General features: G+C 37.9%; 1 non-coding gene across 1 annotated transcript; it reads left to right on the top strand.

The window, feature by feature from the left end:
* The first annotated feature begins 7,263 nt into the window (after nt 1–7,263).
* Nucleotides 7,264–7,369, top strand: LOC121227338 (small nucleolar RNA R71). The gene has a single exon (XR_005924958.1). It is a non-coding gene; the product is annotated as a small nucleolar RNA R71 (small nucleolar RNA).
* The last annotated feature ends 15,506 nt before the right edge of the window (nt 7,370–22,875 follow it).

The raw sequence follows: 22,875 nt of genomic DNA, 5'->3' as shown, positions 1-22,875 counted from the left end.
GTATAGTTTTAGAAAGATCGGATTCTCGAACCCAAAGGAACTAAAAGTACTAGTAATGACTGCCTTTTTATTATCTAGCCTAAGAATAAAGAGGTTTTGTTTAAATTAACTAATTATCTAAACTAAGAACTCACAAAAAAAGAATTGGGGAATTGCTTTTGGGAAAATCGATCGAATGAAGACAATACCTAAGGAAAAATCCACCTAGACTTTACTTGTTATTTTGGCTCCGAATCGGACGATTTATTCATTCAACTTGTTCCATAGAGATTCATAAGTTATGTTATTATCCCTATTCAAGACTAATAACGTCTAATCCCTTAATTGAATAACCGAGAATTTTCTCTAATTAACACTCTAGGGTTGCATTAACTCGATCTATGGATCCCCTTATTAGGTTTCACCCTAATCCGGCAAAATCTTGTCACCCTATTTATAGGCGCGCAATCAACTCCGCTTAATTATGACAAAAGTAATCTTAGACAGGGTCTATTCCTCCTCTGAATAAGAGCATGTCTTGAATCAGTATCCTGGGATATCAAAACAAGAATTAAGAACACATAATTAAGAACAAGTTAAATATTTATCATACGATTCAAAAAATAATAACAAGATTCGTTTTAGGCTTCATTACCTTTAGATATTTAGGGGTTTTAGTTCATAACTAAATAAGAAAACATCTCAGAAGAATAAAGAATACAAAACATAAAGAAAACCCAAAACTCCTGAAGGGAAATTAAGGAGAGATTTTCAGTCTTGTTGATGAATCCGGCTTCTGAGATGGATCAATCAGCTTCCTTGGAGTAATTCCTTACCCCCTCTTCTCCGTCCCCCTTTTTCTCCTCTTCTAGGGTGTATTTATAGGCTTTGGAATGCCTAGAAGCCCTCAAAAGTGGCCTTTTCCGAATTGGACTTAACTTGGGCTCGGTAGGGACACGCCCGTGTGCGATTACTTCAGGCCGTGTTCGAGCCTGTTAGAATGGTACGGGCGTGTGTTATACCCGTGTGAGTCGTGCTCCAATTCTGCCAAATTGACACGGCCGTGTGGTCTGCCCGTGTGAGGAGGTCCAGGCCATGTTGATTTCGTACTTTGGCCCATTTTCTCTGTTTCTGGCCCGTTTCTCATTCCTTTCGCTCTTCTATGCTCTTCTAAGTATAAAACATGAAATTAAAGCATTAGGAGAATCGAATTCACCAATTCTAATAGAAATCATCCATAAAATGCATTAAACATGGGGTAAAAATATGTATAGTTTACGGTTTATCAAATACCCCCACACTTAAGCATTTGCTTGTCCTCAAGCAAAATTCTCAACTCATAATCAAAATAAATTCTTCTCAACTTATAATTTCTATCGATAATATCTTACATTAATCCATAAGTAATCATACATTAAGAATTCAACTAAAAGAACATAAAATTTTCAAACATTCCAAGTTGAGTATTTAGTCATGCAAACTTAGGTGCTTCCCTTCGTCTAAGTAATTACCTTTGACTCAAAATATCACAGAGTTTCACATCCTCACTAAAGGTTCACTCAAATCACTCGAGGTGTTTAAGGACAATAAATGAAGCACTCAATAGTCAATAATGAAAATTCATTACCATAGGCTTGCATGAAAATCAAATCTCTACCATTATAATTTAAGATGATATATCAATCAAGAGGTCTTTAGAGGGTTGTAATGAGGCTTGGTTAGGGGGTGTGGTCACAAACTGAAAGAAATGGTTAGAATCGAGATTGAATTGAAAAATTACCTAACTAGAAAAAAATGTTAATATTTACTTGCGTACAACAAAGCTTCTCTCAGAATATGAAATTACAGATATGCATGCATAATTTTTTTTTAAGAACAAGTTAAAATAATATAGACTAACTATTAAGAACAAAACATAGTTAAGTAGTCTATTCAACTCAAATCTTGACAAAAATAGGGATTAATTTAGGGGATTTCAACAATAATGGGATAAAGGTTAATATTAAGGGTAATACAAGAAATGGTTTGTTAGGCTCAAGGGGGGTTTACTAGGGGTTAATTGTGGAGGTAGGCTTTTCATGACATGAGTGGGTTAATCCTAAGTGCCTTAATCATTTTGACATATCAAATCAAATGGTGTGGTCTCGACATGCATAATCAAGCAAGTTCTAGAATAACAGTTCAATACCGATGCACTCAAAGCAATAATGAAAGTGAGCATGAAAGAATTAATAGATGCTCAAAAGGCTTAAAAATCTCACAATAAATTATGGCCTTTTGATATTTAGACTCGTGAATTCCAATTCAAAGTAATACCTAGACTTGGGGAAACAACCTATAATTTTAAATTCTTAAAAATCAACTTATCATGCTTGATTCTCTAAAGTCTTAAAGTTTAAAAAATCAATGCATAAATCCCTATGTTTTAATTCAAGATATATCAATCAAAATCATAAATTAATTAAAATTTATCCTAAATATGATATGAGAGTTTTTCAAGAGAACAAGATGATTATTCAAGGATTTTTCTAATAATGAAATAAATACCCCCCACATTTAAGATGTACATTGCCCTCAATGTAAAAAGATAGATGTTAGAGTATAAAAATAAGATAGGGAGATAAGTGAAACTTCTAGTATGATGAATTCCTCGACCTAGAGTTTTGGAGAGTGATCGGTTCGAGAGTGCAGGAGGATACTTCAGCGGTCATAAAGGTTCATTAGGCCATAAGTCCTACGCTAAAAGAATATTATATCTAGTGGTAGCTATGGTCGTGGTCGAGCGGGACATGGCAGTCATGGAGAACCTTTCCCGGTAGAGTTTTACTTTCTATGTGATGATGAGCTTCAGAGCTCTATATAACTGTGATAAAATCAAGAAATTTTTAGGGATATTAGGAAGAATAAGTACTCGAAAAGAAATAATTGAAATTAATAATTAAAAATAAAATTCTAAAATCTAACAAAAATAAAAAGTAGTTTCAATAAAAATTAAAAACATAAAACAATAAATAAATATTTCTAAACATCTTCATCGTTGGATGGTTCGCGAGGTGGGACTGGCGATGAGATGTGGAGGTGCTGACAAATCTGCTGTAGAGTAGCATTAATGTTGTCAAATCGTTGAAAACACTGCTGCTCGAATCGAGTGAGGCGCTTAGAGATGTCAGCATATGAAGCCGCCGTATGAACTGGACGAGAGGGTGGTGGTGGCTGAGTCGGTTGGTCCTCGTGCTATGAGGGGACATCATTAGGAATGTCCTCGTAGGCCTCCTCCTCGATAGATTGGGTGAGACGATACTAGGGGTAGTTTCCTCGACGCCTCTAGATCATCCTCATGCTAAGCATGCTCGAGATGCCTTGTGGAGACATCTGGCTAATGAGGGTGAGGGATGATTCTTGGGCTGTAGTATTGAGGATTCCGAAGTGTCGTGCCAGCCTAGTCACGTAGGGGCCAATAGAGATGACCCCCTTTCGATGCTGCTCTGTCTGGTGCTGAATCGCAAGGGCGATGAAATAGGCAAAGTCGACGACGTGCCCTTGCGACATGCACCATAAGAAGTAGACGTCGTGGGTGTTGACGACGCCAGTGCTCTCTCTCCTCCTTGTAATTGTGTGAGCTAAAATAACGTGTAAGTACTTCAGGGATGGTGGGAGAACTGATGCCTTGGAGTGGCTAGGATTGTACGAGGCCATGCTAGGGGCCAAAGTGTGCCAGCACTTCGAGGGAGAGAAATGTATGTGGCGACTGAGAGCATGTAGTTCATTCTCCTCTCGAAACTCCTCCGTATATAAGCTTAGAGTAGCACCGAACTCTGGGACGCTTAGCTGGCGGATTAATCTGCCTAGGCGAAACTGGACCGTGTCGGGATCATCATACCTTGTCATTACGATCTGGAGATGAAATGTTAAGCATAGTTTCATCGTGAGCTCGAGGGATGTCAACTCGATAATCTCCAAGAACAGCTCCCAAGGGTTGATGGTTAGGAGAGCCCGAATCGCGTCAGCCATCTAGACTTGTTCTACGGCAGCCTAGTCAATGCAGCAGCTCGCAGTTAAGCGTCGGGCCCGAAGTATTTGGAACAGTTCTTCCTGGGGCCCTCGGGGAAACTGTAGGAGAGGGTGACGGTTTTTCGCGGTTGGGCCCAGGGAAGATGACGCTCCCTTCCTCTTCTTCGAAGCAGGTACGACAGTTTTCTTTCCTCTTGACGATGACATGGTTCCTGCGATTAGAATCATCAAGTCATTTTGATTAGTGGTCGAAGTAAAAGGAATACAATTTCCAATTAAAAAGTAGACTTTCAGCCACAACCAAACATAACTAATATAATAATTTCGTGACTTTCTCATTATATGTAGTAATGGCATTTGTAAAAGAATGAAGCTTTCCTAGCAACATGAAATGTATAAGACATAATTGAACAATGCAAATTACATGAGAGATATTGGCATGGGAATATCATGAGAATGAGCATGGTAAAATCATGGGTATGAAGTTTCCTCATCACTTTATTTAACATGCAATGTAAAATGAAAACTAAATGATAAAGTAATGAACAGAAATAGAAGATAGTTCAAAAGAAATGGAAATTATTGTAATAATAAGCATTAGTAATCAGTAGAATAGAAGTAAAGAGAGTAAACAAACATTAAGGGAGAGAGATTGGGCGTCAAAAACGAAGTTGAAAGCGGCGCACGGGCATGGCAGGGGGTCGTGTGGAGTTGCAACGGCTAGGGTTAGGGTTTTTGAATGGGAAAGAAAGTGAATAGTGCAAGGTATTTATAGATTTTGGGGCACACAGCCATTGCTCACCACGTGTCCCTCAATTTCAGCCCGTGTGATTCGCGAATTTCAAATTTGGGCACGTCTGACATTTAGTACACACCCGTGTTCCTCGGGTGTGTGGGTTCACACGGCCGTGTCTAGTTTCGTTCGCTTCTCCCACGCCCGTGTTAATTTAACAGGTTTGACCACAGGTGTTAGACACGGGCGTGTCGCACGCCCATGCTAGTTTCTCAGTTTCAACCACGGGTCTTCCACATGGGCGTGTCACACGCCCGTGTTGTTTTGGCAGGCTCGACCACGGCCATGTCGCACGACCATGGCATTTTATCATAGCCCGTGTTGGGAAAATCTTTTACCCTATTTTCACACGGCTTTAAGCACGCCCGTGTGCTTGGCCGTGCCTCTGTGGAAACACCTGTATTCAAGATCTCTATTAGTAGGTTAGGAGTTAAATACCAAAATTTAAAGAAATTAATAATGTTAGTGCTCGGTTGCCACCCAAGAAGCACTTATTTATAGTCTAAGCTCGACTTACCTCTTTAGTGAATGGTCATGATGGTTTGAGGAGTTTATACTCCTCATTCCTACTATCAGTCTCATCAAAATAAGGTTTTAAACGGGTGTTGTTTACCTTAAAAGTGTCGAACCTAGGATGACTCACCTCTACCGTACCGAATGGAAAAATACTGAGTACCGTAAGAAGGATTTCCTCATTCGGTGTGGTAGTGACAATGTGGGGATCTGCGGCATCTAGTAAGACTTTATCACCGACCTTAAGTTGATTTGGAGAGGTATCAGACTCATTCTGGCATAATTTTGGTTTATCGTGTGTTCTTGGTTTATGTGCTCACCATTCGTCTAGCTCCTTTATCCATAGCCTTCGTTCTTCATGAATGAGTCCTCTATCATTTCTGGAACATGGCTCATGAACTTCTTTGAAGCTCAATTTTTGCAAAGTCATATTGTCAGTTTGAGTAGATTGGTGACCATTACCTTCAATGTTCGATGTAATGCCAGAATTACGAGCTTGAAGGGTGCTCATTTCGTCTCCCACAAAAGTGTAAGCTCACCTGTGCCAACATCAATAATTGTTTTAGCAGTTGCTAAAAAGGGCCTCCCTAAAATCAAAGTGTTGTTATTATCCTCCTCTATGTCTAGAACAACGAAATCAATGGGAAATATGAACTTATCCACTTTCACTAGTACATCTTTAATAATACACCTAGGAAATCTTATAGTTTTATTTGCCAATTGACTGCTCATCCCAGTTTTTTTAGGTTTCCCAAGACCTAGTTGCTTAAACATTCTGTAAGGCATGATGTTAATACTAGCCCCTAAATAAGCTAATGCATGACTGATATCTAAACTACCAATTAAGCAAGGAATTGTAAAACTCTCTGGATCTTTCAATTTGTGGGGTAGCTTATTCTGTAGAAAGACTAAGTTTAGCTCCATATGCGACGCTTCGTCCAACTTCCGCTTATTTACTAAAAGCTCTTTTAAAAATTTCATTGCATTTGGCATCTGCGACAAAGCTTCAATAAACGGTAAGTTAATATGTAATTTTTTCAAAAGTTTGAGGAATTTATCGAATTGTTCGTCTGAGCGGTCTTTCCTTGTCGCGTTAGGGTATGGGACACTAGGTCTATATTCTTCATTCACCGTTTTGTTATGACTTACCTCACTTTTACCTTTGCTCACCACATTTCTTGCAACAATTCTGGCTTAGGCGCAATGAATCCTTCCTTATCTTGAGTACTAATTGCGTTGAGGTGTTCCCTTGGATTAGGTTCAGTATTACATGGTAAGCTACCTTGTGGTCGTTCGGAGATTAGTTTGGATAGCTAGGCTATCTGAGTTTCAAGCCCTGGATCGATGCTTGTTGATTTTTAAGTGCTGTCTCGGTACTTTAGAAACGAGTTTCTGATACCGATATGAATTTTGAGAGCATCTCCTCAAGGTTCAATTTCTTCTCTTGTTGATAAGGTAGCTGTTGAAAACCCTGAGGATTTTGTGGCTTTTGATTCCCTTGACCACCCCATGAGAAATTTGGGTGGTTCCTCCAACCTATATTATAAGTATTACTGTATGGGTTATTTTGAGATCTAAAGTTATTGTTACCCATATAGTTGACTTGTTCCTCTTCGGTTGTAGGATTAAAGGATTGATATTCTGTATACACACCTCCTCCACTTGAGTCACACCTCATTACTGGATGTACCTGCGTAGAACTAAGTAAATCATCAATCTTTTTGTTGAGAAGTTCTACCTGATTTGACAGCATAGTAACTGAGTCAATGTTATAAACGCCAGCTGTTTTTGCTGGCGTAGTCCTCATGACTTGTCACTGATAGTTATTCAGTGACATTTCTTCAATTAATTCATAAGCCTCTTCAGGTGTTTTGTTGTTGATGGTTCCTCCAGCGGCTGCATCAATCATCTGTCTTGTCGAGGGATTCACACCATTGTAGAATGTTTGAACTTGCAGCCATAGAGGTAACCCATGGTGAGGGCACCTTTGCAATAGATCCTTGTATCTCTCCTATGCATCATAAAGTGTTTCTAAGTCCATCTGCACAAAAGAAGAGATATAATCATGTAACTTAGTCGTTTTAGCCGGCAAAAATATTTTAGTAGAAATTTTTCGGTCATTTGTTCCCAAGTAGTGATGGACCCTCGTGGTAACGAGTTCAACCACTGTTTAGCTTTGTTTCTCAATGAAAAAGGGAATAACCGAAGGTGAATGACATCATCAGAAACGCCATTAATTTTGAAAGTGTCATAAAACTCCAGAAAATTCACCAAGTGAGTGTTGGGATCCTCATCCTACAAATCATCAAACTGAACAAACTGCTGTATCATCTGAATTTTGTTAGGTTTTAGTTCAAAATTATTCGCAGCAATAGCAGGGCTAACTATACTTGACTCAGTTCCTGTTAAAGAAGGTTTAGCATAGTCATACATAGTACGTGGAGCAGGATTTTGATTAGTCGCAATTGCAGGAGGTAGCTAATTGCCTTGGTTTTCAGCCATCTCTTCGGTTGGGGGTTGAGCATCGTCTTCTTGCTCGTTCTCCATGTATTTTAAGCTTCGCCTTATTTCTCTTTGGTTTCTACGAACTGTGCAATCGATTTCTTCGTCAAAAAGTAATGGTCCCGACGGGTTTCTTCTAGTCATAAACTATGAAAACCTGCCAAGAGAAGGAAAAAGGAAGTTACTTAGTAATAATAATTAAATTAAATTAAATTGCAAGAAAAATAAGTTGCTAAAGTAATAAAAATTGAGTGTTCCTAGTATTTTAGTTCCCCGGCAACGGCGCCAAAAGCTTGATCGCGAGGTTTCGTGATAGGTTTTAAATATTTATAATTACTCGTTCTTAAACTAACTATTATCGCGATGTAGGCAAGTGTACCTATCGAACAGTAGTATAGTTTTAGCAAGACCAAATTGTCAAACCCAAAGGAACTAGAAGTACTAGTAATAACTATCTTTTTTATTATCTAGCCTAAGAATAAAGAGGTTTTATTTTAATTAACTAATTATCTAAACTAAGAACTCACAGAGAAAAGAATTGGGGAATTGCTTTTGGGAAAATCGATTGAATGAAGACAATACATAAGGAAAAATCACCTAGACTTTACTTGTTATTCTGGCTCCGAATCGGACGATTTATTCATTCAACTTGTTCCGTAGAGATCCTTAAGTTATGTTATTATCCCTATTCAAGACTAATAATGTCTAATCCCTAAATTGAATAACCGAGACTTTTCTCTAATTAACACTCTAGGGTTGCATTAACTCGATCTATGGATCCCCTTATTAGGTTTCACCCTAATCCGGTAAAATCTTATCACCCTATTTATAGGCGCACAATCAACTCCGCTTAATTATGACAAAAGTACTCTTAGACAGGGTCTATTCCTCCTCTGAATAAGAGCATGTCTTGAATCAGTATCCTAGGATATCAAAACAAGAATTAAAAACACATAATTAAGAACAAGTTAGATATTTATCATACGATTCAGAAAATAATAACAAGATTCATCTTAAGTTTTCTTTCCCTTAGGTATTTAGGGGTTTTAGTTCATAACTAACTAAGAAAACATCTCAGAAGAATAAAGAATACAAAACATAAAGAAAACCCAAAACTCCTGAAGGGAAATTGAGAAGAGATCTTCAGTCTTGATGATGAATCCGGCTTCTGAGATGGATCAATCGGCTTCCTTGGAGTAATTCCTTATCCCCTCTTCTCCATCCCCATTTTTCTTCTCTTTATAGGGTGTATTTATAGGCTTTGGAATGCCTAGAAGCCCTCAAAAGTGGCCTTTTTGAATTGGACTTAACTTGGGCTCGGCAGGGACACGCCCGTGTGCGATTACATCAGGCGTGTTCGAGCTTGTTAGAATGGCACGGGCATGTGTTATACCCGTGTGAGTCGTGCTCCAATTCTGCCAAATTGACATGGCCGTGTAGTCTGCCCATGTGAGGAGGTCCAGGCCATATTGATTTCGTACTTTGGCCCATTTTCTCTATTTTTGGCCCGTTTCTCGTTCTTTTCACTCTCCTATGCTCTCCTAAGTATAAAACATGAAATTAAAGCATTAGGAGCATCGAATTCACCAATTCTAATGAGAAATCATCCATAAAATGCATTAAACATGGGGTAAAATATGTATAATTTACGATTTATCAGTAATTCTCAGAGAACACCTAATATGACACCTTATCTACCTTACAAAAATGACTATGGAACCAAGCTAGTAGTAGTTGCGCACATCCTATGAATCGACCCTCACCAGCTCTTCGGCACGCATTAAAGGACCTGAATGTTTCGGCTAAAATCGTAGGAACCGGCGTAACTCTCTTATCCAATCTGTCAAATAGATCAGAAACTGCCTCGTCTACATGCCCTAGTGCCTTAGGGAAAACCACTAACCCGTAGATACTTAAAGCAAAAACATCCACTCTCTTCTTCATGTCTGGGTGTGCCAAAATCAAATCTCGCAAACTTTTCCGGGGAATACATTTGCTTTCTCCTTTGTGTTTGATCCTAGTCGTAACCCACTACTCACTCATTCCGGTGATATTCATCAATTTCTTCACGAAGGTCAGAACATTAGCGGCTCTAGAATAGGCCTTGTCAACCTGAACCCTTGGACAACGAAGTAGGGCGGTATATTTTTCCATTGTGGGCACTAAATCTACATTCCTAAAGGTGAAGCAACTGTAAGCCAGATTCCATAATTGGGCCAAAGCCCGAAACAAATGCTTATCTATCTTGATGTCGAGTAAGTAGGGTAGATCACCGTAATTATATTAAAATAGCTGTTTGACTTCATTGCCCCATTGGGCCCACATTTCCTTCAATTCTCGAAGATCATTCTGTGTCACACTGATACGAGTGAAGTCCTATAACTTTGACGTATACCCCACTGTCAAGCTATCTCCCTTTTCCAATTGCGTTCTCTCTGACCATATACAAACAGCCGCATTATCTTCCACTTTATCAAGAAATCCGTTCTCCATGACAAGCTCTCTATTTAGTAATCAAACTTGAACCGACACATTTTTTTATGATGAAATGCCATGCAACCACAAGCAAAACAACACAAGTCAGTACAATTCATATGAAATTAAAGCAAGCAAGAAATAACAAGTAGAACACCTATTCGGACGACCGCTAATGGTTTGGTGTGGCTCTACCTAGAGTGGGCTCCTATGGGTCACTACACGTGGTTCGGTTCTAAAGACAGGGTACTTGAACCAGCAGATTCCTCGATCCTCACCCATTATAGACTCATATAGATCGAATTCAGTTCAAGGGAATACATTTCCCTATGGCTATACGGAGATGAAAATATCATGAAGACATACGTACGGATGTATCCTGGAAGCAATCAACTATCTTATACGGAGGTGAAAACCTCACGAAGGACTAGTTTCTCACTCCCACTTAAAGGGTAAGACCGAGCGGTCATGCAATGCAATATGCAAAAATATTCAAAGACTCGGACCAACAAAGCATGTATTATGACCAAGAGCACGAAGATAACAGATGAAATGCAATGAAAGGATCGTATTTTAAATTAAATTTTTAATTTTCAACGAAAAGGCATAAATTAATCAATTTACGGCTTGACTCTCTCAGTCCCCAGTGGATTCGCCAAGCTGTCGAAACCATTTTTTTGAAAAAAGGGGTTGACTTGATTTTGAAAATGAAAACGAAAAAACGGGAGTTGCCACCAATCCTTTTTGATGAGGTGTGATTGGGTCACCTAGTAAAAGTGGTTGTTTTTAATAAATGGTTTTATTTATTAAACAATGATTTTGGTCCACGAAATTCAGAGAGATGGGTTTGGGAGTCGGCTATGCACGAGGAATGATTAGCACCCTCGATACACCCAAAATTAGTATCTAATTGATTAATTAATGTCTTAGTGTCGAAAATTGAAAACTTGAAGAGAATTTAAAATACGATCCCTCTTTATGTTAATGTTAATTTTAATTAAAATTACTCAAGTAAATTAAAATGTATAAAACGCTTCCTTATCTTGAAGTAATAAAATGTCCCATCCTGTAAGTTAGGACACAACATCTCATATTCTTGAGAATAAGTTTTCCTTTTATTATTTTTATTTAAATCTCGCGTATTTTAAGAGGAGGTTTGGTCATCTAGGTTCAACAAGAAAATCGAGACCCCGTAAGTTGGAGCACAACTTCTCGAGTCTCCAAGTACCGAACATTGCCTTATTTTTTTTTTAAATTTTAATTTTTTACGGATTCAGGTAAAAATTAATATAATGCTTAAAATGATGTATACTTGAATTCATTTGAGTATGGTTTAAAACATGAACTAGTGTTTAATAAAGATGATGCAACATGAACTTATAATGAATGAACAAGGTATAAAAATTGATGATAATAAAAAAATATACGTATTAGTACAATACTAAAAGATAATTGCGATAGTAATAATAATAATGATAATAAAGTAGTAATAATAATAGAAGAAATAATAATAAAGCAGTAATAATAATAATAATAATAATTAGGTGATCAACTAAGTAGTTTACCCAAATTTTAATTAAATATTTGCATGCAAGTACACATGGAATAAGATTTTAATTTTCCAAAAGTTTATTATTTGGAATTCATACGTTTATGAAACACTTGAAATTATTTATTCTATTTTTTAATTTTTCTATTTTTTTTGTCAAATCTCTAAATTAAAACAGAATTCATATTTAAAGTATGTTTAATACATTATTTGAATTTCTTTATTTAAACAACTGACAAGAATTGGGTCATGACCCAGTGGTGAAGGTGTCTGCCTCCTTATTAAAATTGGGTTCGAAGCAAAACTATGGGAAAACCTTGGTTAAATTGCAATGGCGCCCCAAACCTATGGTATGTAATTCACCCCAATCCAATCCTATCTAGAATTTATATCTTATCATTTTTTAAAAAAATTAAAATTCTATATATTTTTTTAATATTTTTATCTTAATTTGAAATTATATCCTATTTATAAAAAAATAAATTCAAATAGAAATTCATATCTTTTTATCTTCTTATTCTAACTATAATTCAAATTACTCCTTTTCAAATCCTAATAGAATTTACCCTTCTTTCTATTTATTCTCTATTTTTCGTTCACATATTGTAAAATTCTTTCAAATTATTGAATTCTTTCTTCTTTTTTTCTTCAGTTGTTAAATCGATTTTAAATTAAGGAATTCCAAATCTTCAAATCATCTATCTTTTCTCCAGTAGATCATCAATCTCTCCAAGCTAAAGTTTTTAAGTCTTCAAATCAGATGTGGGATCTAAAACATTATGTATAATTATAGTGTTAGGAAATTAAAAGAGTTAATATGCGAATTGTATAATATGCAAAAACCTTAATTGCTTATTAAGTGAGTTATACATATTTAACTATGCGAACCCTATAAATGCTATGTGCGAACTCTACAAATGCTTTATGTGAACTTTTGTATATGCCCCTTGAATTCGCCTTTGATTATAAATGTATTTAAAAGATTATATCTTTATAATTTTATTTTTATATATGTTTAATACAATTACTTAAAAATAAATAAACAATTTTAGTAAAGTTAAATTTTATAACAAATTTGATATATCTACGTTATAACATCTTTTATATATATAAAAATAAAAATAGATTAAATAATATTTAATTGAACAAGCTGAGGCAATGTTTGTGTGCACTAAAATGTGCTTTTCTTTTGACTTAACGAATTAAGAATAATACATAAAAGTAAGTGAACAAATTTGATATAAAAATCCTTAATTAGTCTAATTGAAATTTTTATCATATTAATTGAATATCTTAAATCAAATAAAACTATAAATTCAAATATTATATTTTGTCCACTTAAAAAATTTTAAACTTAGATTTGCAAAGATTTATTTTTTACAATTAATATTAATATAATTATACTGAATAATATAATATAATATAATATAATATAATATAATATAATATATTTTTAATAATCAATTAGTGGAACCAAAACTATTAAAACGGAAGCGAATGATGTTCCTTTTGATTTTTCGTTAAATGAAGAAATTGATGGAACTGTAAAAATTGTAATATATTTTCATATTTTAATATTTTTAATAATGACAAATTTATTCCAAATGTTTTGGTAATATGATTTTATTGGTCTTAGCATTTATCTAAGTGGTCTTGTGGTTAATATGATTATTTTGTATCATGAAGATATTTTGAAAGTAACGCCCTAAAATTTGTGTATTTAGTTTGTGCAAGTATGTTAAATAATTAGACCTGGTGTGATGGTTAAGTGCTTTAAAAGTCTGCTTAAGGTCTTGAGTTTGATTCCTTTGTTTTGAATTCTTTCTCTTAATTTTGGTATTATGTCAAGTTTGGGCCTAAGAGCTTATCTTTTTTTTTTTGCAAGTTTGTTGACAAGAATGAGTCTGTTGATTCAATGGTAAGGCATCAGTTTACCCGTAGGCCTTACGTTTAAATCCTGTGTTGTGCAAATTTGGAATATTTTTGCTTCGGTTTTGTTTGAGTAGTAGGGTTTAAATTAAATTCTTAAAAATCTGGTGGGCTAGGATTGGAATTAGAGGGGATCATGGGTCGGGCTAAACTAAAAATGCAGGCCCATTTACTAGGTCCGGGAAGAAAAATCGGCCTAAAATTTTGTCCAAGCCCGACCCGGTTAAAAATACTAAAACTCATGTAACACCCCGAACCCGAGGCCGTCGCCGGAGTCGAACACGAGGTGTTAACAGACTTCAAACCACTTATTAAAATTTTTCCAGACAAGCTGTCAATCTACGTACTAGTCTCTTTAAAAATCATATCTTGAGCTCTAGAACTCAAAATCCAGTTCCGTGAATTTTCCCTGAAACTAGACTCATATTCCCATCTACATACTTTTTTCTAGAATTTTTGGTTGGGCCAATTAGTACAGTTTATTAGTCAAAGTCTCCCATATTACTGGGGTCGACTACACTGACCTTTGCGCATTACGACCTGGATATCTCCCTGTACAGAACTTCCATACTGATGCCGTTTGTTTCTATAGAAACTAGACTCAGAGAGGAATCTATACATATATGGTATGACTCCTAATTATCTCTGGTTAATTTATAATGAATTTCCAAAGTCGGAGCAGGGAATCCAGAAACCGTTCTGGCCCTGTCCCACGAGAACCTGATTATCTCTTAACATACTGTCCATATGATCCTTTCGTTACTTATATATGAAAATAGACTCATCGAACTTAGATTACATAATTTATTCATCAATTAATTCCACTCCTACTATTTTTAGTGATTTTTCAATCTCATGTCACTGCTGCTGCCAGCATCTGTTACGAAAGCAACTATGCCCACTTCGTGTTTACTCCTTGATCTAACTAATAATTCATCATGCATATCACAAATTATGATCATGACTAACCATGCCAAAGGCTAATCATTGTCAAACTTCCCCTTACTACACTATTGCCATATCATGAATTTTAACACCAAAATAATCAACCATGACGTATGGCATAAAAAGGTCGAATTATCAAGATTTGCGACCTAACGTTATGAATCCAAACCCAACCGAACATTTATGCCATTTTCGCATGGCTAAAAGATTACATACCAAAGTTCAAACACAACATAAATGTTCTCCTAAGCCAACTAAGAAGAAAGTACCAAAACTTGCTATCCGGTGTGATGACTTCGATGACGGCCCGACCACGCAAAAAGAGACGAGTCCAAGAAACCTAGTGTGGGTGACAAGGAAACACCGAGTGAGTTTATAACTCAGTAAGTCATAAGCAATACACTACCATCCATTAATAACATTATGACAAGAGGAAACAAAATGGAACGAGGCTAGTTACTCCATCCATACCGAACCATACCATAGTTCCTCCGACCTATCGGTTCAATCTCATACCAAATCATGCATTCACATTCCATATACTCATCAATAGAATATTCGAGGCATTTTCATAAATCATTTCATTTTCGTTACAATCATACAACTAAACGGCCTTTCACCCATTCCACGATAAATCTTATGTACGTGACTTCAAGTATATTTGTCACATAGGTTCAACTTACCAAGCTCAACTCCAACTATAAACATAGCACCTATTAGCCATGAACTCAAGATACTTACCCGATCCGCTGTCCGTGATCGACTCAATAGCGTCGCACACTTAGTGTCCATAATGATTCAAGAATATATATTAAGTCCGCACACTCAGTGCTATATAATCAACTCGCACACTTAGTGCTACATAATCAAACTCGCACACTTAGTGCTACATAGTCAACTCGCACACTTAGTGCTACATAGTCAAACTCGCACACTTAGTGCTACATAGTCAATTCGCACACTTAGTGCTGCACAATTTAAACCCGCACACGTAGCGCCAATCTCATGGTCATAAATGTTTATACCCGCACATTTAGTGCCGAGATCAACAACTCAATACATCTCACCTCTTTTCTTTTCATTCAACACTTTCATCATCACATACGTACATGCATATATATATATATTTATTCATTCCATTCAGCATCATTACATAAACGTTATGACCATTTGAATTAATACCAACTATATGCTTAATGACTTACTTTATGTTGGGTAAAATAATTCCGAGTCGGCTACTCGATGACCTTCGATTTCCCCTTATTGGACGCCTCTCCTTTAGGTTCTTGAGCTTAAATAATACAAATAAGAGTATTCAATATTTAACCCAATAACATGAATTTATTTATCACATTCGGCAATCACATATCATTAAATTTTCAAACCAAAATGTCATTATATGACCACATATACACATATCCATATACTTAAGCTCAATAATTATAATGTAATATCATGTACCCACTTTAAGTATATTGCCGAATATACTTAATCATACGTACACCTAACCAAAACAATTTCCTAAAATCTTTATATCATTTATACACTAAGTCGAATACTCTCACCAAGTTCACCTATATTCTTCAACAATTCCTTCATTGATCAAACACATATTCGGCTAAAGAAATGGCAATTTTAGCAACCTTCGATTTAGTACTTAACTTTTACCACATATCAAATAACTCATTTCCTTACTCATGTGACCACGTATATTCGGTCATGCATACACACATAAAATCAATTTGGAGACTCTATCAATCCAACATACATTCGGCACCTTCATCCACCATTCTACCAAGCATGTAATATTCAAACACAACCAAACTCACATTCGGCCCTAGCTCATAACAAGGTAGCCGATTCTTTTTATAGTTCAAACACTCCTCTATCATCATTCACCTAACTTTAACATGAAACAACAAAACTCACCATTTCTCATCCAAATAACATGAACAACAACCATTTCTTGAACACTTTCTCATGACCGATTGCTCATGTTACCAACAAGATTCAAGATTTGAACATGGGCTATTTAGAACTCAAGTCAATTACTAAAACATGCATGCATCTCAAGGACAGCATCAAACATACCTTAGTCTAGCAAACCACCATAGCCGATTTTCTCAAGCTTTTACCCTTCCTTTCTTTCCTCTATTCGGCCAAAGATGTTCAAGAATGAACACTTTTTTTTTGTTTTCTTTCTTCAATTCACGGCAACAAGGGGGTATGGATGAGACCATATTTTTTTTTCATCACCATGCTCATTATTTTATTTTTCTTAACATACATCACTAGCATAACATGTTGGAGACATGTTTCCACCCATAGCATGGCCGACCACTATGCTTTAGTTTGGCTAATTTGACATGCAAGGACAACACTTTCCCACTTTAATACTATTTGGTCCTTACTTATTTACCTATCATAATTTTCCAAGTCTTTCAACTAGATCCTTTCAAGCAAAATTCACATTCCTAATTAAAACATCAAATTTTTGTACAAGTACTATCACACATATAAGATATGCAAATAAAATTTTAACTAAATTTTATGACTCAGTTTTGTGGTCCCGAAACCACATTCCGACTAGGGTCGAATTAGGGCTGTCACAACTCTCCCCCACTTAAGAAATTTTCGTCCCCGAAAATCTTACCGGTAAATAGGTTTGGGTATCGTTCTTTCATCGAGCTCTCAGTTTCCCAAGTAGCTTCCTCGATCCCATGTTTGAGCCATAACACCTACACTAACGGAACCCTTTTGTTTCGCAACTCCTTCACTTCACGAGCTAGGATACGTATCGGTTCTTCTTCATAACTCATATCGGCTTGAATTTCAACCTCTGATGGGCTAATTATATGCGATGGATCAGATCGATAGCGTCGAAGCATCGAAACATGAAAGACATCGTGAATCTTTTCAAGCTCAGGGGGCAAAATCAATCTATACGCAACTGGCCCCACTCGTTCGGAGATTTCGTACGGCCCAATGAATCTCGGGCTCAACTTGCCCTTACGGCCAAACAAAAGTACCTTTTTCCAAGGCGAAACTTTAAGGAACACTTTATCCCCCACCTGATATTCAATGTCCTTTCGTTTCAGATCCGCATACGATTTCTGACGATCTGTGGCTGCCTTCAGACTTTCACGGATTACCTTTACTTTCTGTTCGGCATCTTTAATCAAACCAACTCCGAAAACTTTACTTTCACCGAGCTCGGTCCAAAACAATGGTGTACGGCATTTACGACCGTACAAAGCCTCGTAAGGTGCCATCTTAATACTTGATTGAAAACTATTGTTGTAAGCGAATTCAATCAAAGGTACATACCGTTCCCATGAACCACTAAACTCAAGGATGCAGCATCTCAGCATATCCTCGAGTATCTGAATTATCCGCTCGGATTGACCATCGGTTTGGGGATGAAAAGCGGTGCTAAAATGCAGCTTGATACCCAAAGCTTCTTGCAATTTCTTACAAAATCGTGAGGTGAATCTCGGATCTCTATCCGACACGATAGAAATAGGTACTCCATGTAATCTCACAATCTGAGAAACATACAATTCGGCTAGTTTATCCAATGAAAAATCCATACATACAGGGATAAAGTGAGCCGACTTAGTCAGTCTATCGACAACAACCCAAATCGCATCTTTCTTACTCGTCGACAATGGTAACCCAGATACAAAATCCATCGTGACTCATCCCATTTCCATTCAGGTATCATGATTGGCTGAAGTAATCCCGAAGGCACTTGATGTTCCGCTTTCACTTGTTGACATATTAAACACCTTAAAACAAATTCCGAAATGTCTCGCTTCATGCCCGGCCACCAAAATTGACGTTTCAGATCGTTGTATATTTTAGTACTACCCGGGTGGATAGACATTCGGCCACTATGAGCCTCATTCAAAATCATCGAAATAAGTTCCGAATTCCTTGGAACACACAAACGACTTCTGAACCTCAAACAATCATCATCATCCATTTGAAACTCCGATTCCTTATTCGGAACACACTCAGCCCGTTTTGCAACCAATTCATCATCAACTTTCTGGGCTTTACGAATTTGATGAATCAATAATGGTTTGGCTTTTAATTCAGCTACTAACACATTGTCGGGTAGAACAGACAAGTACACATTCATCGCTCGTAAAGCAAACAATGATTTCCGGCTTAAGGCGTCCGCAACCACATTAGCCTTTCCCGGGTGGTAATCAATGACAAGTTCGTAATCTTTCAACAATTCAAGCCAACGTCTTTGTCGCAGATTCAAGTCTCGCTGAGTCATCAAATATTTGAGACTTTTGTGATCCGAAAATACATGGCACTTCTCACCAAATAAATAATGTCGCCATATTTTTAAAGCAAATACGATGGCAGCTAGTTCGAGGTCGTGGGTCAGATAATTTCTCTCGTGTGGCTTCAATTGTCTCGACGCATAGGCCACAACTCGACCTTCTTGCATCAACACGCAACCCAACCCAAGTAGGGATGCGTCACTATAAATGACAAACTCTTTGCCTGATTCGGGTTGCACTAAAATTGGTGCTTCAGTCAAATGAGTTTTCAGTTGATCGAAACTTTTCTGACATTTCTCCGTCCATTCGAACTTAACATCCTTTTTAAGTAGCTTCGTCATTGGTGTGGCTATCATCGAGAAACCTTTGACAAATCGTCGGTAATAACCGGTGAGCCCTAGGAAGCTCCGAACTTCGGTAACATTTCTCGGAGGCTTCCAGTTAAGTATGGCTGAAATTTTGCTCGGGTCAACTCGAATACCCGATGCGGATACCACATGGCCCAAGAAGCTAACCTCTCTTAACCAGAACTCACACTTACTGAACTTAGCATATAACTGCTTATCCCGCAAAATTTGCAACACTAGCCTCAGATGCTCAGTATGTTCGGTCTCATCTCTTGAATAGACCAAGATGTCATCAATGAACACAACTACGAACCGATCCAAATATGGTCTGAAGATCCGATTCATCAAATCCATAAACACCGCAGGGGCATTAGTGAGCCCAAACGGCATCACTAAGAACTCGTAGTGACCGTACCTCGTTCTGAAAGCAGTTTTGGGTACGTCCGAATCTCGAATCCGCAACTGATAATAACCCGATCTCAAATCTATCTTTGAAAACACTGATGCTCCCTTTAATTGATCAAACAAATCATCAATACGCGGTAACGGATACTTATTCTTTATCGTCACTTTATTTAGTTGACGATAGTCAATGCACAACCTCATGGTTCCGTCCTTCTTTTTCACGAACAATACTGGTGCACCCCAAGGTGAGAAACTTGGTCGAGCGAAACCTCTATCCGTCAATTCTTGCAACTGAGCTTTCAACTCTTTTAACTCGGTTAGTGCCATACGATATGGAGCTATCGAAATTGGCGCAGTTCCAGGTACAAGCTCAATACCAAACTCTATCTCCCGAACAGGTGACAAACCCGGCAATTCTTCAGGAAAAACATCCGGGTATTCACAAACCACCCGCACAGATTCGGGTTTCTTTTCTAATTCTTTATCATCAAGTACATACGCAAGGTATGCTTCGCACCCTTTTCTTACATATTTCTGGGCCAACATTGCTGATATTACAGCTGGCAACCCCTTCAAATCCGTAGACTCAACTCGGATTACCTCGTTATTTGCGCACCTCAAATCAATAGTCTTGCTTTTGCAATTTACAACCGCATCATGCGCGGTCAGCCAATCCAAACCAAGAATAACATCAAATTCATCAAACGGCAAAAGCATCAAGTCCGCCGGAAAACAAGAACCTCGAATTACTAGGGGACATCTCTTACACACTTTGTCGACAAGCACGTAACGACCCAAGGGATTTGACACCCGAATTACGAACTCAGTAGACTCAACAGGTAGAGTCTTACTGGATGCTAAGGTTCCACATACATATGAATGAGTAGAGCCAGGGTCAATCAATGCAATCACATTAGTATCAAAGAGAGTGAAGGTACCAGTGATGACGTCAGGGGAGGATGCCTCCTCTCGTGCGCGGATGGCATATGCTCTAGCAGGAGTGCGGTTCTCGACTCGAACAGCCGTATCAGAGGCCCCTCTCTGACTACCACCCCTACCTCCTAAAATTCTCGGTGGTCTACCTCTAGTTGTCACTCCACTAGGTCTTGCACCTTGAATCTTATTCTTCTCATCAAGCTCCGTGCAATCTCTAATGAAGTGGTCCTTCGAACCGCATCCGTAACAGGCCCTGTTAATAGACTTACCCCAACATTCACCTATGTGTCGTCTTCCACATTGGGGACATTCAGGTTTCTCTAGACGATTATTGCCCACACTAGCTACCGAAGTAGCTCGGGAGTCCGTCGATGGTCTTGCTTTGATGGAAATTCCCGCAGTCGTCCTCGACTTATTAGTGTCCTCCCTGAACTTCTTTACGGCTGAGAACGGGGCTTTACCCGTCGATCTTTTACGGTAGTCTCTAGCTTCAAATTCAGCCTTATTCTTCTCCTTTCCAAGTTCTTCCGCCTTGCAGGCTCGTTCGACTAGTGTTACGAATTCTTTTATTTCCAAAATACCCATTAGTAGCTTTAAATCCTCATTCAATCCTTCTTCGAATCTTTTGCACATAGCAACCTCATCAGCTACACACTCCCGGGCATACCTACTGAGTCTTACGAATTCATGTTCGTATTCAGATACTGTCATACGGCCTTGCTTGAGTTCCAAGAATTCCTTACGCTTTTGATCAATGAACCGTTGACTAATATACTTCTTTCGAAATTCCGTCTGAAAGAAGTCCCAAGTTACTCGTTCGTTTGGGACTATGGAAATCAGGGTCCTCCACCAATAGTAGGCTGAGTCCCGCAACAAGGATATAGCACACTTTAGACATTCATCGGGTGTGCATGACAGTTCATCAAACACCCGAATGGTGTTATCAAGCCAGAACTCGGCCCTTTCAGCATCATCAGTAACTATGGCCCTGAACTCCTCAGCCCCGCGCTTCCTAATCAAGTCTACAGGTGGCTTACTCAGCCTCACAGGATTAGTAACTGATGGCATTACTGGCTCCGGGGGTGGATTATTCAAATTCGGGAATTGTTGGACAGCCGGATTGGTTCAGGCATACTGCGCGACCCATTCATTCATCATGGTAAAGAAGGCTTGTTTAGCCCCCTCACCTTGATTATTCGCAGATGACTGAGGTTCAACAGGCGGCGTCCCTTGTGCAGGAGCAGCCGCTACGCTCTCAACGTCATCCGCTAAGGTTCCTTCTACACCGGGGTCCATTTACTAATCAAAACAAAAACATTTTAACCGTCAGAAGTCATCACACATTTAAACATTAACATTAAGGCATGTATAGCTAGACTCATACGCGCTATGGTAGTCCTAGAACCGACTAAACCATGGCTCTGATACCAATCAAATGTAACACCCCGAACCCGAGGCCGTCGCCGGAGTCGAACACGAGGTGTTAACAGACTTCAAACCACTTATTAAAATTTTTCCAGACAAGCCGTCAATCTGCATACTAGTCTCTTTAAAAATCATATCTTGAGCTCTGGAACTCAAAATCCAGTTCCGTGAATTTTCCCTGAAACTAGACTCATATTCCCATCTACATATTTTTTTCTAGAATTTTTGGTTCGGCCAATTAGTACAGTTTATTAGTCAAAGTCTCCCATGTTACTGGGGTCGACTACACTGACCTATGCGCATTACGACCTGGATATCTCCCTATACAGAACTTCCATACTGATGTCGTTTGTTTTTATAGAAACTAGACTCAGAGAGGAATCTATACATATATGGTATGACTCCTAATTATCTCTGGTTAATTTATAATGAATTTCCAAAGTCAGGGCAGGGAATCCAGAAACCGTTCTGGCCCTGTCCCACGAGAACCTGATTATCTCTTAACATACTGTCCATATGATCCTTTTGTTACTTCTATATGAAAATAGACTCATCGAACTTCGATTACATAATTTATTCATCAATTAATTCCACTCCTACTATTTTTAGTGATTTTTCAATCTCATGTCACTGCTGCTGCCAGCATCTGTTACGAAAGCAACTATGCCCACTTCGTGTTTACTCCTTGATCTAACTAATAATTCATCATGCATATCACAAATTATGATCATGACTAACCATGCCAAAGGCTAATCATTGTCAAACTTC

This window comes from Gossypium hirsutum, chromosome A03 (genome assembly GCF_007990345.1).
Source record: "Gossypium hirsutum isolate 1008001.06 chromosome A03, Gossypium_hirsutum_v2.1, whole genome shotgun sequence".
NCBI classification, from domain to species: Eukaryota; Viridiplantae; Streptophyta; class Magnoliopsida; order Malvales; family Malvaceae; genus Gossypium; species Gossypium hirsutum.
The sequence above is the reverse complement of the archived record's forward strand: the minus strand, read 5'-3'. Positions and strand labels throughout refer to the sequence as shown.